Here is a 19,744-nt window from a genome sequence, read left to right on the forward strand (position 1 = left end):
CACACACACACACTAAAGAACATGCAGGTTTCCAATTAAATTTTGGTAAAAAAAAATTTTTTTTTTAAAAAAACACTATTGTAACACTTACAATAATTGTTAATAATATAAAGAGGTCAGCTCTGGGATGAAAAGAATTACCAGTAAACATAAGCAATGAGGATATTTGGTACCAAATAAAGTGCAGGATACCAAATAAATTGAGGTATAACATCATATTTACAAGTCATTTCTAACAATAGGTTAAGTGGTAATAATTTAGAGTAAAGCTCTGGAGTAGAATATACCATTATAACTGCAATGCTGACCTGTGGCACAAGGATTTACAAGCTATATTTAAAAATAGAATAGTTAAGCACTGTAACAATGAAATAAGCAGAAAATTGTATTTGAAATAATTGAGATTTTTGGTATCAAGGAATGTGCAGGATAACAGGTATAATATAAATTTTGACATTCAGCTTACACATGACAACAAGTGGGAATAAATATAATTAACAGCAGAAAATCTGGCTGTAGAGAACACAGCCAATTAGAATGTCTGGAGAGGTTGGAGACTGTGTGGCGTAGTGGGCTAAGAATTACCGGTTTTCCCCGACCTCCAGAATGAGGCAGTGCAAATTGGCATATCTTCAGTGATTCCTCGTGCGCCTGTATAAAAGGACAAACCATCCCATATTCATCCAAGGCATCCCATATTCACCCTCAAAGCAGGGTCACGAGTGAAAAAAAAAAAGAAAAAAAAAGCAATTCCCACAGTGAACAGTGTGGATTGGGTGAGTGTAGTCTGACACTTTTAGCAGGCTTTTTTAGGGGTCTTGATGTTACTGACTGCAGGATAAAGAAAGGGTTCCAGTTGTCAGTGATGCTGGGGTGTCAGTAGTCAGCCTAGGTTTAAGGGGTCGGCTTTGGGTCCCTCTCAGCTGTGCGGCGCCTTTTTCCACCTTCATGTTCAGATGTTCCTTTCAGGTAACGCGTAACGTTAACCTGGATCGCCTCATCAGTGGCATCCTGGGTTGCCGGGTTCTTCCGGATGGCTCCTGTAGAAAATAAAGATCTGTCATAAAACATGCTTTATCCCCCTACACCAGTCCAGGTTGTATTGATGGAAAGGTGATTAGATACTCTGAAGCATTCGCCACACGGTTGTCTTTAGGTCCCTCCCACATTTGATTGCCAAAAACCGAAGCTGAAAATACAAAAAAAAACATGTTACAAATTACATTTCTCTGAAGCTTCTCATAAATTTAAAATGTGACAGGCTGTGGATTCAGACTGTAGAATATGCAGTGTACGATCTTAATTTAACTTTTTAGATTACCCTATGGCATTATAAACGAAATCGGCACACTTACAAATCGTTGCTGGAGCACTTTATCCTGCCTCAAACTGTTGTCAAGCAACGCCAAATCTTCCTGGGTGTCTAGGGAGGAGTAACAGATCCCCTGTCAGGGATAACTCTCCAACAGAGAGTTGAAATGTTGCAGCATAGCATTTTGTTGTCCATGCTACGCACAACATCGCCAAATTCCAAGACGTTGCAGCATTAGGGTTTGATCTGCACCTACAGGGGTTCCCAGAATAAAAGAATAAAGTAGTCAGTCCTGGTCCTTCAACTACTAAACTATGACATTTATATCTAGGTCTACTACATGTACAGGTGGCCCCAGTGGGAATTAAACCAACAACCACAGGTGTTGTTTGCAAGTTGTACCCGATTGCCCAGTGCGAGCAAATGTCTTCAACATTGTCCCAACTTGCTTCACCTGCTCTTGAAGTGAGCCGCTATCACCTGGGAAGTAACAATATATTGATTAGCAATACACTAAATATAATAGTAATATAATATAACCACAATTATCATACCAGTAACTTTCCCTGTAATTTCTATCCACAGTATGTTATGCATGCCATACAAGTTCATAATGAAGAACCCTTATGATAACATCAATTTAATTTTTTTTCTTTGAAGCAGAATATTTGTTTGTAAAAGGGGAGAAAAAAGAAAATAATGAAATATTGGTATACAGATTTTGGTTGATATATCATACTGTACAGTGAAATTTGCTATTGTTGTATCCCTACTCACCTGAAGGACGGATAGATCAGGCAAATCTCCAGTCCAAATCTTTGTAGAGTGTGTGCTCCTGCATATCCACAGGTATTTTAATTCAAACATGCAACATATTGTAATAAATCTACAATATTCAGCCTTTACCTTACACCCTCGGTTGTTGCTCTACACTTTTATTATATTAAATACTTATTTATATAGCTTGCTCACTGTATAATCATGATAGCCTAATACTTATAACACAAGATTGCATCTTAAACGAATGACTGAGTTGAAATCTTGAATAAGAACGCATTTTACACAGAGGGGACCAGCTAGGGAAACTTACCTGCCTACAATAACTGTTTTCATTTGATTTGAGTTACATTAAACATGAATAACCTTACCCGAGTCCCCAGGAACATCGGGCTATTAAAGTAACAAGCCTATAACTGCGGTCTTATCAACTCTTGCTTCACCATACACTCAACTGTGAGGTTTATCTGCTTTCCTCGTGGACCTGTAGCACAGTGACTTCACCTGTGCCCTGAACTTTATTAGAAACTGAGAGGAGAGCAAGTTAATATAATTTATATTACAATTATCACAAAAATTAACAAACAGTCTGCTTTAAAACTAAGAAAAAACAAGCTTCTATACTAACCTTGTAACATAAAAAATGAACACGTGGCGAACTAGCTTAGCCGCTATCTGCCGGCACACCACATTAAATTAAAATACTTACCCTTGTAGTTGTGCAGATAACTCGATATGTAGAGTTTAAAGCCCTTGTCCCTCTTGCTTGTCGGAGCAGGGGACCAGGCATCAACAATGCGATGAACATCGCTGACGCGTATTTTCGGAAGATTCTGGAGACATCGAGTAAAAACAGACATTTTGGGCGACGCGCAAGTAAACCGGAAACAGATATGGCGACAGCGGAACTTCACAGTTCAGTCTTTGTAATGTGTTTTAGCAATACATTTTTAACATTTATAATGCGTTTAGATTTTTTTTTTATTGCCTTTACAGGGACTTTAACACTTTCTTATACATTTGTACAGGTCATAATTGCAAAACCTGTAAAAGGTAAAATAACAAAAAAAAAAATCGAGGTTGGAAAAAATGTAGACATAAACGAAATTTCTGCGCAACTGTGAAAGAAGAGGATAATATCGCTTTTTCATTGAGTTTATCCTTCACGTCAAAACAGGGATTTTCATGTTTATGACAGATATCACCATGGTTTCATATTAATAAAAAAAATTAAAGTATACCCGAGATTTTGGCCATGTTGCAGATGTCTTTCACTGTTCACTGATAGTCAGGCATTCGTGAAAAGTCTAACTTCATCAATTTATTCTGCTAAATTGTTCATACCATGAATTAAATATCTATTTTAAAACCTAATCAGAATCATAAAGATATTTATTGCCAAGTAAGTTTTACAAAAGGAATTCTTTTTGGTTTATTGATGCATGTCTCAAATGTGCAGCAATCAAAGAAATGTAAACAATTTTCAAGTGCATAAAATAATTCAATATATTTTACATATATTACTGTATAATCGCTTCAGAGTTTCAAAGTAATTTAAATGTCATTTCCTAAACCTTACCTTATCATGGAATCAAGAGTCAAGACTCTGTTATAAACCCTAATGGCTTTGGAGCAAAAAATAGCCAACATGGCTGGTCGATTTTGAGAGTAGAAATCCTTGTATTTCAAAGCGGCTTGCCGCCAGCCATGCTTTTCGCGGGCGGCATATCGCAAGAAATGGGAGTGACGAATTCGGCGGCAAACGTTTCATCCCCAGTGGGACGCACCTATAGCCGACAGCTTAGGGACGGCAGCAAAAAGAAGCCGTGCGGATATTTTTTGCTATCTGGGTCTTTTCAAAATTCATAGCATTACAAATAACTATTTTATTAACAATCTTAATACCAAAAAAAGGAAGCAAATTAACAGTAGCACCGTAATCGGCAGGATTTGAACCTGCATGGGGAAACCCCAATGGATTTCAAATCCATCGCCACAACCACTCGGCAACGACTACATAAAAATGGTCAAGTACAGCTTTTATCTGGCTTGTGGCATCAATACAGCCCAAGCAAATGGCAGAACTGCTTGGTCAGGCAAACCTGCCAGCGTTGCTCTCAAAGCAGCACCTTTGCCAGCTTTGTCATACTTCCCTCTAGAGATTGCCACCTAGCCCTCCAGTAGCTAAACCTAAATTCCAATGGGAAGAAATTCAACTTGGATATTATCCCTTTTGGATGTTTCTCACATCCAAGAGATCAAGTATACGTTCATTTAGAAGGGAAAGCAGAATTAAGTCAGCTTTCCCAATCTATTTTTGTCTAGAGAGCCGAGTAATCATTACTAGAATGCTACAATGAGCTCACTTAATTTTTCTAACAGAGCACATAAGAGCTCTTTGAGTGGAGGACCTATGCATTTACATGAGAATTTCTTCTCTTTAAGAAGATAAAGCAGTAATATTCCAAAAAGCCAGTAGAAAGGCAACCTTTCATTGCTCTGATATGGAAGATTCTCTACTCAATATCAAGCATTAACTCTTGAGCTTGCTATTTAAGGCCTCTAAGTCATCAGGGGGTACCAAAGCCACAGCTCCTACTGCCTGACTTGGACCTTTTGGAACAGTGCCCACTTCAGGCTCGAAACGAGACACGGGTCAGCAAGTGAAATACAAAAGAAGAATCTTGTACAAAGACACGCCAAAGGCATAATTAATGAATCTAAGTGACAGCCACTCTAAAACAAGAGAATAAAGCCAAAGCAAAACAGAGAGCAAGCCTAGTCAGCTTAACCACTCAGCCATGACTACACCCTTCTGCACTACTGTACTCTTTTGGCTGGATGGGCAAAGCACAGGACACAGCAAAGCTTGAGAGAACACACACAGTTGAAAGGCTTGTGTCAGCAGAAGTGTCAAAATGAGCTAGCTTTCTTCGTCTACTGGAACCGGCTAACGTGACCCGGATTCAAACCAGGGTTGCTGCAGCCACAACACAGAGTACTAACCACTATACGATCATGGCACACCACACACCTAGTGCATAAAGCATCTGCTGAGACCTGCTAATATTTAAAAAGCCTTATGCTTGCCTGTCTGGCTTTGTACATTTAAAAGGTCTTCTGAAGCATACATGAACCACAATTCTTTTCAAAATACATTACATTGTCACAGAACTTTTTTTTTAACGATCATAGCACCAAAAAAAGCATGGTTGATAAACAGCAGCCTCGTAGTCGGCGGACCCATTATCATCCCCCTGACCCACTATTTTGCCAAATTGACCAGGGAGACCCCCTGACCACCCTGGGGGGGCGGGGCTGTCCACGGACCCATTATCATCCCCCTAACTAACTGTTTTTCCCAAATAGGTTTTTACGCTCTGGGATTTCACGGGCCATGTGTTTGGTGGTCGTGGTGCCCGCCCACACCCTCAAAAAGGCATATTTTGAAGGTGAAAAAAAAATATCGCAGGAGGAGTCTGTCTTATTAGCATGTGATAGAGGGGCACCAGGTGTGCAACCGAGTGAAATTTTGGCTGCGTTGGAACTCAGGGAGCAAAGTTAGAGCACATCCAACGTACAATTTGTACCTTGTATTTACACAGCGGGTCCGTGTACAAGACCCCGAAAGGTCCAAACAGCTCCAAATTCACAACAGTAGCTTCGCAGGGGCTCCCGAGTCAGGTCCTAAATTTTGGAGGCCCTGGGGGCTTGCTAAGTATTAAAGCCTCTGATGAATGTACTGTTGCACACAGGCCAAAAATTCAGCCTGTCTCACTGATTCCTATGACAGGCAGAGAGATCTGTTGAAAATAATGAAAAATACTTTTTTACATCCTATAGACCTTAGTCCTCTTAATATGTTGATAAGGGGCTTTTGACGTGTCACCGTGTGACATTTGGGGTCCTTTGGAGCTCAGGGTGCAAAGTTAGAACACGTCCCACTTACCATTTGTACCGTTCATTTTCACAGTGGGTCCGTGTACACAACCCTGAAAGGTCCAAACGGCTCCAAATTCACAACAATAGCTTCTCAGGGGCCCCCTAGTCAGTGTGCAAAGTTTCAAGTCCCAATGACTTCGTTAAGTCCTTAATTGGCTGATTAATAAGTGTAATGTGACAATAATTTTCCTACAATATTTTTTTTTATTTTTTTTAAAGTACTTCCTTAACTCTGAGGGACACACCTTTTTAATATGTTGTTTTTGAGGGCCCAACAATGAAGCATTCAAAGCTCCCAGGTCTTGGCATCAATTTTAACCCCGTACACGAAACCGCTGTAGAATTGCATTGGTTCAATGGGCAAGTGGGACGTCTAGAAAAGGAGGTTCCGAAGGTCATGGAACCATGAAATTTCAGATATTCGATCGTCAGGGGCCCCCGATTCAGGTCCTAGATTTTGGAGGCCCTGGGGGCTTGCTAAGTATTAAAGCCTCTGATGAAAGTACCTTTGCACACAGGCCTAAATTGAAGCCTGTCTCATTGATTCTTATGACAGGCAGAGAGATCTGTTGAAAATAATGAAAAATACTTTTTACATCCTAGACCTTAGTCCTCTTATTGTGTCGATAAGGGGCTTTTGACGTGTCACCATGTGAAACTTGGGGTCCGTATGAGGTCAGGGAGCAAAGTTAGAGCACGTCCCACTTATCATTTGTACCATTCATTTTCACAGCGGGACCATGTACACGACCCCGAAAGCTTCAAACAACTCCAAATGTGAATCTGTTGCTTCTCAGGGGCCCCCTAGTCAATGTGCAAAGTTTCAAGTCCCAATGGCTTCGTTAAGTGCTTAATTGGCTGACTAATGTGTGTAATGTGGCAATAATTTTCCTATAATATTATTCTTGATTTTTGTTTAAAGTACTTCCTTAACTCTGAGGGACACACCTTTTTAATATGTTGTTTCTGAGGACCCAACAATGAAACATTCGAAGCCCCCAAGTCTTTGCATCAATTTTAACCCCGTACACGAAACCGCTGTAGAATTGCATTGGTTCAATGGGCAAATGGGATTTCTTGTAAAAAGAGGTCAAAAGGTCGCAGGACCCCAAGTCAAGTCAAGTCAAGTCAATTTTATTTGTATAGTGCCTTTCACAACACACATCGTTTCAAAGCAGCTTTACAGAATATCAGCATTAACAGACGATAAAACTGTAATGTCTATAAAGTCGATTAATCGTCATTGTGTAATTTCGATAAAATACAAATTTTAATACTGTTTAAAAATAATTAAATGATAATTGTATTAATAACCCCAGTGAGCAAGCTGTAGGCGACTGTGGCAAGGAACACAAAACTCCATAAGATGTTGATTAATGGAGAAAAATAACCTTGGGAGAAACCAGACTCACTGTGGGGGCCAGTTCCCCTCTGGCTAACATTATGAATGTAATGTCAATATTAATTATGTATAGGTAAAATCATGGTTTAAAATTATTAAACTAAGTGTTAAGGGTCAGTGATTAAACATCGATTGTGTTTGAACTGTAAGATTAATGACCAAAGTCTTTGAAGTCCATCTTGATTAATTGCAGAAGTTCACATAGATGCAATTGTCCTTGTTAATTGGCTGATGAAGACTTTTGTTGGCAATAGTTAATCTATGCATTCCATTTCAAGATCGTAGTCCATCAATAGACCGAGGTGATGCAGGTTGGAGTTGGCATCATTTCATCCTCTGAAGTCCGTCATAATAGATTGAAGTGATGTTTGGCTGGCAGCGGCTGCATTTAGTCATCATCATTCTGCGACATGTAGCAGTGGAGTCCAACATGAAGCAGGAATGGTGCTGGATCCAGCCGGTTCTGGTGACCTCAGGATAAGAGTCCCGAGGTTGAGACAGGGAAACAAATAAAAAGATGTAAGCGTAGATGCCATTTAATTTATTGCAGAGTAAGAGATCATGCTCAATGTTTCTGGTTTCTGGTTCCGGCAGACCCAACTAAAGCAGCCTAATTGTGGGTTGGAGGATAAATTAGGTGTATGCCTGGCTAAATAGATGAGTCTTTAGTCTAGACTTAAACTGAGAGAGTGTGTCTGCATCTCGAACAGTGTTTGGGAGACTATTCCATAGTTTAGGAGCCAAATATGAAAAGGATCTTCCTCCGTTAGTGGATTTTGATATTCTAGGAACTATTAATAGGCCAGAATTTTGCGATCTTAATGAACGTGTTGGAATATAGCGTGGTAGAAGATCACTTAAGTACTGCGGAGCTAGACCATTCAAAGCTTTGTACGTAGTTAACAGAATTTTAAAATCAATACGGAATTTAACAGGTAGCCAATGTAACGATGATAAAATGGGGCTAATATGATCATATTTCTTGGTTCTCGTCAGCACTCTGGCTGCTGCATTTTGAACCAATTGAAGTTTATTTATTGATCTTGCTGGACATCCTCCCAGTAATGCATTACAATAATCTAGTCTTGAGGTCATGAACGCATGAATTAGTTTTTCGGCATCAGCAACCGAGAGCATATGCCTTAATTTAGCAATATTTCTTAGGTGGAAGAATGCTGTTCTACAAAAATTTGTAATTTGATTTTCAAAGGACAGATTGGTATCAAATATAACACCTAAGTTCTTCGCTGTTGAAGATGATGTAACAGTACATCCATCTAGAGTCAAATTATATTTTAGTGGCTTATTTTTAGAGATTTTTGGTCCAATAATTAGAACCTCTGTTTTGTCAGAATTGAGTAGAAGGACATTTCTGGCCATCCAATCTTTTATTTCATTAATACACTCTGCTAATTTTGAGAATTGTGAAATCTCATCAGGTTTTGAAGAAATATAAAGTTGTGTATCGTCAGCATACCAGTGGAAACTTATTCCACGATTCCTGATAATATCTCCCAGGGGAAGCATATACATGGAGAAAAGCAGAGGCCCTAAAACTGATCCCTGTGGCACTCCATATTTTACTTTTGTTTGGTTTGACAATTCCTCATTTACATAGACAAAGTGGTAGTGGTCTGCTAAATATGACCTAAACCATGCTAATGCCACTCCACAAATTCCAACATAATTCTCTAGCCTATTCAAGAGAATATCGTGATCTATCGTGTCGAATGCAGCACTAAGATCTAAAAGCACTAGAAGAGAAATGCATCCGCGATCAGATGATAAGAGCAAGTCATTTGTAACTCTGATAAGTGCAGTCTCTGTACTGTGATGAGGCCTAAATCCTGATTGAATTTCTTCATATATACTATTCCTCTGTAGAAATGAACATATTTGGGAGGATACTACCTTTTCTAGTATTTTTGACATAAACGGGAGATTTGAAATCGGTCTATAATTAGCAAGTTCTCCAGGATTAAGTTGTGGCTTCTTAATTAGCGGTTTGATAATTGCCATTTTAAAGTTTCTTGGGACATGTCCTAAGCATAGCGAGGAGTTAATGATATTAAGAAGAGGTTCTGATATTACAGGAGATACCTCTTTTAAGAGCTCAGTTGGTATAGGATCTAACAAACAAGTTGTGGCTTTTGATGTTTCGATAAGTTTTGTTAGCTCTTCATGACCTATGATAGCGAAGGATTGAAGTTGCACATGAGGGAAATTATTTGACACTGCTTTCTGAGGTGCTATGACAGATGATTGCATAATTCCAATTTTATTTCTGATTATTTCAATTTTATCTGTGAAGAAATTCATGAAGTCATTACTCTTGAGCTGTGACGTAATATCTGGTTCGGTTGAGGATTTATTCCTAACCAATTTAGCCACAGTACTGAATAAACATCTAGGATTGTTGTGGTTATTTTCTATGAGTTTACTAAAATATGCTGACCTGGCAGCTTTGAGTGCGTGTTTGTAGCTACAGACACTATCCTTCCATGCACCCTGAAATACTTCTAATTTTGTATTTTTCCACATGCGCTCCATTTTCCGAGCTGCTCTCTTGAGAGCATGAGTGTGATCATTGTACCATGGTGCAGGGCTTATTTCTTTAATTTTCTTTAATCGAAGTGGGGCGACAACATCAAGGGTGCTAGAGAAGACTGCATTTAAATTTTTTGTTATTTCATCAAGTTCTTCTGGGCTTTGGGGTTTATTGAATATATGAGATAGATCTGGAAGAGTCTTAAGAATAGGTCTACCTGAACGATAGCGTGGTGTAGATTGAGTAACATTAGCTGATTGCAGCATGCAAGAGACGAGGTAATGATCCGAGATGTCATCGCTCTGCTGCAGAATTTCTATATTATCAACATCAACTCCATATGAAAGAATTAAATCTATGATTATGGCGATGAGTTGGTCCTGTTACATTTTGTCTGACTCCAAGAGAGTTGAGAATATCGGCCCCAGGGGCCCCGGAATCAGTGCCTAAAATTTGGAAGCTCTAGACATTTTCACTCTTTCAGCACTCTTCCTTAAATGAACACCCAAATGACTTTGCACATGCGAGAGGCTCTTTCTGGCTTTGAGAGCAAAAGGCCTGTGAGGTCTCTCATTCAAGCAAAAAAAAAATGGAAAAAAAAATTCATTCTAGAGAGTTGCGCTTTTAATATGACACGCTAGGGGAAGCATTCGAAACCCCCAGGTCTACCAGCACGTGAAGTTTGGGGCCCAGAGGAGCTTTCTAGAAAAAGTCCATCTGCCATAAAATTTCATTCATTTCAAACGGGTCAATGGACGGGGCACCAAAAGGTCCAATCGACTCAAAAACGACATATGCGCATCGTCAGGGCGTCCTTAGACAGCGTGGGGAGTTTCGTGACCTTTTGACCTTTTTTCCCATTCATTTGGCCCATTTAGGGACGTTGTCCACGAACACGTTGTGAAAAAGGCATTGGTTCAAAGGGCAAGTGGGACGTCTGGCTAACAGGGGTCAAAAGTTTGCAGGCTCTTGAAACTCCAGAAACTCGCGCAAAAGGGCCCCCCGATTCAGGAACCAAAATTTGGGGTCTCTAGAACCTTCCTGAGCATATAATCAGACCCCCAACCTAGTTTTCTCTAATCAGTCACGAGGCTCTGTCAAGCTATCAGTGCAAGAGGCCTTTGTGAGGGAATCTTGTACAAACTCCCAAAAAAAAACTTTCCTTTTTTCTAGAGCCACGTGCTCTCAGTATGTCTTTGGAGGGACGTCAGGCTACCGCCGTGTGAAATTTGGGGGCTGTGGGTGCTTTCTAGAAAATGTCCACGTGCAATTTGTTTCATTCATTGTCTGCAACGGGTTGGCGAACGGGGCTCCAAAAGGTCCGAACGACTCGAAATTGACATATGCGTATCGTCAGAGTGCCCTTAGACAGCGTGGAGAGTTTCGTGACCTTTTGACCTTATTTTCCATTCATTTGGCCCATTTAGGGACGTTGTCCATGAAAACGTTGTGAAAAATGCATTGATTCAAAGGGATAATGGGACATCTGGAAAAGAGGGGTCAAAAGGTCACAGGCTCTTGAAACTCCCGGAATGACTACACCCTTCTGCACTACTGTACTCTTTTGGCTGGATGGGCAAAGCACAGGACACAGCAGAGCTTGAGAGAACACACACAGTTGACAGGCTTGTGTCAGCAGAAGTTTCAAAATGAGCTAGCTTTCTTAGTCTACTGGAAACAGCTGCTGTGAGCCAGATTCGAACAGGTGTTGCTGCAGCCGCAACACAGAGTACTAACCACTATACGATGACGGCACACCACACACCTAGTGCATAGAGCATCTGCTCAGACCTGCTAATATTTAAAAAGCCTTATGCTTGCCTGTCTCGCTGTGTACATTTAAAAGGTCTTCTGAAGCATATGTGACGAGTGGGTGCAGTTTCGAGACACAAGCTCAAGTTGATTTAAAAATAAAAGTCTGACTACGCCACCCTAGGAGTTAACCCCAGGGAAAATACTCAAACATTGAGTAAAGCACACAGGTTCGGTTCCCTCATAAAGTTAGACAGGAGAGACGTGAGTACAATAATACAAATGTTTATTAATACAAAAGTGATTAAAAATGTTGGACACTAAGATCCACATCAAACACTAACAAGATCACTTCAGATCAAAGAAACACACACAAGCCAAAATAGCAATTATATATATCTGTAAAGCAAATACCAAATAATAACAGCAGGGCGGGGGCTCCCAATGACAGGAATCACTGTGGAGTTCGGTTTTACGGGGCACACGTTCACGCGCACACACACCCGTGCAGTCGAATCACACCATCACACACAAAGTGTACACTGCACACGATAAAGAAGAACCACCACCACAAGGAAAAGCACTCCGGCCGTGGGACTCCAGCTCCTGCAGTAGAAAATAAAAACAAAAAAAGAAACTATAAAAATGAACATGGCAATAGAGACATTCCCAATAAAGCAAAAATAAGAAGGAACAAACAATAACTGAAAAGGATCAAATAGTTGGTCTTGAGATTATTACAAAGCAATTTCAACTCAGCAGATGTTCACACATGCAAATGGGATGACATTAATAGATGTCAAAACAAGAATAGATTTCATTTTATGTAGCAGAAATATAGAGGGTTTTATCGGAAAAATAAAATATGTAGAAACAAGCTTAAGTGATCACAAGCCAATTTATATACAAATAGACTGGAGTACAATGAAAAGAGGGCCGGGAGTATGGGTTTTAAACACAGAGGTTTTAAAGAATGAAGATTATGTTTTAATTATAAAGGAAATCATTGAAAAGGAAAAAGAATATGGTGGGAAAATGTGAAGTAAATGTGAAGAAAACAGTATATATGAGATTTGGAGGGGCGAGTGTTTTAGCAAATGATTTTAAGTTTAAAGAATCAAAGGAAATAAAGATCTTAGGTGTTTTAATAGGGAAAGACTAAAAATATGTTGAAGAAGTAATGTGGGAAGAAATACTAGGAGGAATTGAAAGAAGGTTAAACTTTTGGAAACTGAGGACTTTAAGTTTAAAGGGGAAAGTTTTAATTGTAAATGTTTTAATGGTAGCAAAGTTATGGTATGTTTTATATGTGACTTCTACGCCAATGTGGGTGGAAAAAAGGTTGAAAAAATGTTTTTGGGATTTTATATGGGATGGAAAACCTCCAAGAATTGCATACGATACTATAATAGGAGAAGTAGGAAAGGGAGGGATGGGATTGATAGACGTGGAACAAAGAAAAAATAGCTTAAGAGTTAAAGTAATAAAAAAGTATCTAGATGAGAAAAGTAAAACAGCATGGAAAAAGACAATGGAATATTTTTTAAATAAATGTGGGAATTTTAATTTGGGAGATAATATTTTATGGATGAAAACTAAGAATTGGATGGTGAAAGGAATGCCAGATTTTTGTTTGGGGGAAATTTTTAACTATTGTTAATTTTAATCCTCAAGGTAGAGAGAGCATTTTAAATCAGCCTTTGTTCTTAAACAGCGGCATTTTAAATCAGGGGAATGTGATTTTTTTTAAAGAAATGGTGGGATGTTGGGATCACAAGAGTTAGAGATATTTTATATGAATTTAAAGAGGGATTTTTACCATTACAGTATATAATAGATACAATGGAAGTGGCAAAAGAGGATTTTAATGAACAAGAACTACAAAATAAGTATGAAATAATGAAAGAAGCAATACCCAAAGAGTGGATAAAAAGAATAGAAGATATGGAGGAAGAGAAACTAGGGAAAGAAGTACATGTAAAGTTGGGAGAAAAAGTATATGCTTTTAATGAATGTACTGTGAAAATGTTTTACAATTTTTTTAGAGAGGGGGTTTTTAGGAAACCAAAAGCCAATGAGTACTGGGTACAGAAATACAAAGATCTAAAAGAAGAGGATATATGGAATAGCATGAAAGGTATAATGATAGATGCAAAATTGGAGAGTTTTGAATATTTAATCAGACACAGAGCAATTTTTACTGACGTTATTTTAAAAAAAAAATCCACATGGAACTAAGTGAAATATGTAAAGTTTGTAATGGGGAAGATGAAAGTTTTTTACACTTGTTTTTAAATTGTAGAGAACTGGAAGATTTTAAGGAAAAGTGTAAAAGATTGATTGAAATGTTGAGAGGGGAATTAAATGAGAAGACTGTAGAATGGAACAGAGTGGTGATGTTTGGGATGGAAGAAAAGGGTAAAAACAAAAGTTGTATTAATCTGTGTGTGATGCTAATGAAAAGTGCAATATGGGAGAGAAGAATTGTAGCAAAAAAGGAAAAAATCATGTTGGATGTTTGGATTGTTTTTAAAAGGAAAACCTAATTGTATATTGAAGTATTGTATGAGTACTTTAAATGGGAAAATAAGTTGGATGTTTTTTATGGTGTTTTTACCCCAAAAGTTTGTGGTGTTTTAAAGGATCTAATGTGGAAGTTGCCTGGGAGTGAAGGAGATTTTTAAATTATGTAATTTTTAAGAGGTGGCATTAAATGACCATGTTGTTTCAAGGTAATGTAACACATGCATCTGTAGAATGTACTGTAATCGGAAATAAAACCACACCTAGTAAAAAAATAAAAAATAAAAAAAAATAAAAAGGACTTAGAGGCCTTAAAAAGCAAGCTCAAGAGTTAATGCTTGATATTGAGTAGAGAATCTTCCATATTAGAGCAATGAAAGGTTGCCTTTCTACTGGCTTTTTGGAATATTACTGCTTTATCTTCTTAAAGAGAAGAAATTCTCATGTAAATGCATAGGTCCTCCACTCAAAGAGCTCTTATGTGCTCTGTTAGAAAAATTAAGTGAGCTCATTGTAACATTCTAGTAATAATTACTCGGCTCTCTAGACAAAAATAGATTGGGAAAGCTGCCATAAAATGGATCCCAGACTTTTTTTTAGCATTCCCTTCCTGCCAAGAGCAGCACAACACTCCCAATCCTTATTCTTTGTAGAGTTCATTGCAAATTAAAAAATGGTAGTGTGACAATAAAGTGATTTGATTTGATTTGATTTGAAATTATCTTAGACAACAGGTCAAGTGCACATATTGGCTGGACTGTCTTTATATTCACGGGGGTGTCAAAGCTTTCAGGAGCCTGGGTAGCTCAGCAAGTAACGCATGAAACTTTTAATCTGAGGATACAGGGTTGATGTCCCTGTTTGGGCTATCAGTTTACAGTGAATCTTAATTCTGCTTTCCCTTCTAAATGAACGTATACTTGATCTCTTGGATGTGAGAAACATCCAAGTTGAATTTCTTCCCATTGGAATTTAGGTTTAGCTAGTGGAGGGCTAGGTGGCAATCTCTAGAGAGAAGTATGACGAAGCTGGCAAAGGTGCTGCTTTGAGAGCAACACTTGCAGGTTTGCCTGACCAAGCAGTTCTGCCATTTGCTTGGGCTGCATTGATGCCACAAGCCAGATAAAAGCTATATGTGACTATTTTGGAGTAGTCATGGCCAAGTGGTTAAGGCGATGGACTAGAAATCCATTGGGGTCTCCCCACGCAGGTTCAAATCCTGCTGACTACGAGGCTGCTGTTTATCAACAATGGTTTTTTGGTGTTATAATCGTTAAAAAAAAGTTCTGTGACAATGTAATGTATTTTGAAAAGAATTGTGGTTCATGTATGCTTCAGAAGACCTTTTAAATGTACACAGCAAGACAGGCAAGCATAAGGCTTTTAAAATATTAGCAGGTCTGAGCAGATGCTTTACACACTAGGTGTGTGGTGTGCTGTGATCTTATAGTGGTTAGTACTGTGTATTGTGGCCGCAGCAACCCTGGTTTGAATTCAGGTCACAGCAGCTGTTTCCAGTAGACGAAGAAAGCTAGTTCATTTTGACACTTCTGCTGACACATGCCTTTCAACTGTGTGTGTTCTCTCAAGCTCTGCTGTGTCCTGTGCTTTGCTCATCCAGCCAAAAGAGTACAGTAGGGCAGAAGGGTGTAGTCATGGCCTATTGGTTAAGCTGACTAGGCTTGCTCTCTGTTTTGCTTTGGCTTTATTCTCTTGTTTTAGAGTGGCTGTCACTTAGATTCAATAATTATGCCTTTGGCCGTGTCTTTGTACAAGATTCTTCTTTTGTATTTCACTTGCTGACCCGTGTCTCGTTTCGAGCCTGAAGTGGGCACCGTTCCAAAAGGTCCAAGTCAGGCAGTAGGAGCTGTGGCTTTGCTACCCCCTGACATAGAGGCCTTAAATAGCAAGCTCAAGAGTTAATGCTTGATATTGAGTAGAGAATCATCCATATCAGAGCAATGAAAGGTTGCCTTTCTACTGGCTTTTTGGAATATTACTGCTTTATCTTCTTAAAGAGAAAAATTAAGTGAGCTCATTGTAACATTCTAGTAATAATTACTCGGCTCTCTAGACAAAAATAGATTGGGAAAGCTGACTTAATTCTGCTTTCCCTTCTAAATGAACGTATACTTGATCTCTTGGATGTGAGAAACATCTAAAAGGGATAATATCCAAGTTGAATTTCTTCCCATTGGAATTTAGGTTTAGCTAGTGGAGGGCTAGGTGGCAATCTCTAGAGAGAAGTATGACGAAGCTGGCAAAGGTGCTGCTTTGAGAGCAACACTGGCAGGTTTGCCTGACCAAGCAGTTCTGCCATTCGCGTGGGCTGTATTGATGCCACAAGCCAGATAAAAGCTATATGTGTCTGTTTTGAAGTGGTTGTGGCCGAGTGGTTAAGGCGATGGACCACTGGCCATTCATTTGACTGTAAGTGGGACTACCCATGTACAATTTATTCAACAGACTATCTGTCCATTAGCAATTGATTGTATAGCAATATGTCCACCAACACACCACTGCCCATTCAATTGACTGTAAGTGGGACTACCCACTTATACTTTATTCAACAGACTATCTGTCCATTAGCAATTGATTGTATAGCAATATGTCCACAATCAGACCACTGCCCATTCAATTGACTGTATGTGGGACTACCCACGTACAATTTATTCAACAGACTATCTGTCCATTAGCAATTGATTGTATAGCTATATGTCCACCAACAAACCACTGCCCATTCATTTGACTGTAAGTGGGACTACCCACATACAATTTATTCAACAGACCACTGCCCATTCATTTGACTGTATGTGGGACTACCCAAATGGAATTTATTTGCATTGGCTGAAATCATCACTTGGTGGTCAGTGGAATTTATATGTTTTGAAGGGTGCACTATGTTCAGGGGGAGTCCTACATGTCCACCACAGACTAACTGCCCATTAGCAATTGATTGTATAGATACATGTCCTCCAACAGACCACTGCCCATTCATTTTACTGTATTTGGGTCTACCCACATGCAATTTATTTGCATTGGATGAAATCATCACTTGGTGTTCAGTTGAATTTATATGTTTTGAAGGGTGCACTATGTTCAGAGGGAGTCCTACAGTCACCTTAATGTGATTATATGTCATGAATTTGATCCTGGAGTTATAAAAATGCAGGCCACCAAGTGATGATTTCAGCCAATGCAATTAAATTGCATTTGGTTAGACCCACTTCCAATCAAAGCAATTGGCTAAAAAGATAGACAGACAGAAAGACAGACAGACAGATAGACAGACAGACAGACAGACAGACATATATACAGACAAACAGACAGATAGACAGATAGACAGACAGTCAGACAAACATCCTACAGATAGATACATACATACATAGACATGTATTGAACATATTGAGAACTGTCCTGTGCAAAAGTGCTAAAAAGTGGATTTCTTAGCACAGAATCACAGACAGGGATAGCTGAGATCCCACATAAAATTTGTCCCCATTAAATTGATTGGAAGTGGGTAGTCCCTCTTCCAATCAAAGTAATGGGCTAAAAGGATAGACAGACAGACAGAAAAATAGACAAACATCGTACAGATAGATACATACATACATTGACATATATTGGACATATTGAGAACTGTCCTGTGCAAAAGTGCTAAAAAGTGGATTTCTTAGCACAGAATCACAGACAGGGATAGCTGAGATCCCACATTCAATTTGTCCCATTAAATTGATTGGAAGTGGGTACTACCCACGTACGTGGGACTACCCACATACAGTTTATTTGCATTGGCTGAAATCATCACTTGGTGGACTTCATTTTAATAACTCCAGTATCAAATGTATGACTTAAAATTACATTTTTGTGTCTCAGTGAAGCCCCCTGATCAACCTAAGCCCTTCCAAACATAAAGGTTTCACTGACCACAAAACCTTTATTTCTGTGAATGGGGACAAATCGTAAATGGGATGTCCAGATCTCAGCTCTAGACAGATTAAGGAAGCTGAATTCTCTGTTTATGTTCCTCTCCAAGCCTCCTCTTTCTGTGGTATACATTTCAAGAAGACCGGAGGAAGTCGAAAATTTTGCGCAAAAAAAAACAAAAGGGCCTTTGAGTTTATTTGTGCAAAATTTTCAAACCCGTTGTAGAAAATGAATGAAACAAATTGCAAGTGGACTTTTTTTAGAAAGCTCCCACAGCCCCCAAATTTCACACGGTGGTAGCCTGACGTCCCTCCAAAGACATACTGAGAGCACGTGGCTCTAGAAAAAAGGAAAGGTTTTTTTGGGAGTTTGTGCAAGATTCCCTCACAAAGGCCTCTTGAACTGATAGCTTGACAGAGCCTCGTGACTGATTAGAGAAAACTAGGTTGAGGGTCTGATTATACACTCAGGAAGGTTCTAGAGACTCCAAATTTTGGTTCCTGATTTGGGGGGCCCTTTTGCGCGAGTTTCTGGAGTTTCAAGAGCCTGCGACCTTTTGACCCCTGTTAGACAGACGTCCCACTTGCCCTTTGAACCAATGCCTTTTTCACAACGTGTTTGTGGACAACGTCCCTAAATTGACCAAATGAATGGAAAAAAAGTTCAAAAGGTCTCGAAACTCCCCACGCTGTCTAAGGACGCCCTGACGACGCGCATATGTCGTTTTTGAGTCGTTTGGACCTTTCGGTGCCCCGTCCATTGACCCATTGAAGAAAATGAATGAAATAAATGGCAGATGGACTTTTTCTAGAAAGCTCCTCTGGGCCCCAAGCTTCACGTGCTGGTAGCCCGGGGCCCCTAGCGTGTCATATTAAAAGCGCAACTCTCTAGAATGAATTTTTTTTCCATTTTTTATTTTTTTGATTGAATGAGAGAATCAACCTCACAGGCCTTTTGCTCTCAAAGCCAGAAAGAGCCTCTCGCATGTGCGAAGTCATTTGGGTGTTCATTTAAAGTCTAGAGCTGAAAGAGTGCATTCAGAAAATGTCTAGAGCTTCCAAATTTTAGGCACTGATCCGGAGGCCCCTGGGGCTCCAGAGGCTCCAGAATCCCAAATTTGGAGGTCCTGCGACCTTTTGACCTCTTTTTACAAGAAATCCCACTTGCCCATTGAACCAATGCAATTCTACAGTGGTTTCGTGTACGGGGTTAAAATTGATGCAAAGACTTGGGGGCTTCGAATGCTTCATTGTTGGGCCCTCAGAAACAACATATTAAAAAGATTTTAAAAGGGTTTTAATACCTTAAAACCCTTTTAAAATCTTTTTAATATGTTGTTTAATATGTCTCCGAGTTAAGGAAGTACTTTAAAAAAATCAAGAAAAATATTATAGGAAAATTATTGTCACATTACACTTATTAATCAGCCAATTAAGCACTTAACGAAGTCATTGGGACTTGAAACTTTGCACACTGACTAGGGGGCCCCTGAGAAGCTTTTGTTGTGAATTTGGAGCCGTTTGGACCTTTTGGGGTCGTGTACATGGACCCACTGTGAAAA

At 39.3% G+C, this 19,744-nt stretch overlaps 2 non-coding genes across 2 annotated transcripts; one reads left to right on the forward strand and one right to left on the reverse strand.

Annotated features, from left to right (window-relative positions):
- Window positions 1–4,024: 4,024 nt before the first annotated feature.
- Window positions 4,025–4,106, reverse strand: trnas-uga (transfer RNA serine (anticodon UGA)). The gene has a single exon. It is a non-coding gene; the product is annotated as a tRNA-Ser (tRNA).
- An 11,299-nt stretch (window positions 4,107–15,405) lies between these two features.
- trnas-aga (transfer RNA serine (anticodon AGA)) lies at window positions 15,406–15,487 on the forward strand. Its single transcript has one exon. It is a non-coding gene; the product is annotated as a tRNA-Ser (tRNA).
- Window positions 15,488–19,744: the final 4,257 nt, after the last annotated feature.

This window comes from Xyrauchen texanus, chromosome 6 (assembly GCF_025860055.1).
Source record: "Xyrauchen texanus isolate HMW12.3.18 chromosome 6, RBS_HiC_50CHRs, whole genome shotgun sequence".
NCBI classification, from domain to species: Eukaryota; Metazoa; Chordata; class Actinopteri; order Cypriniformes; family Catostomidae; genus Xyrauchen; species Xyrauchen texanus.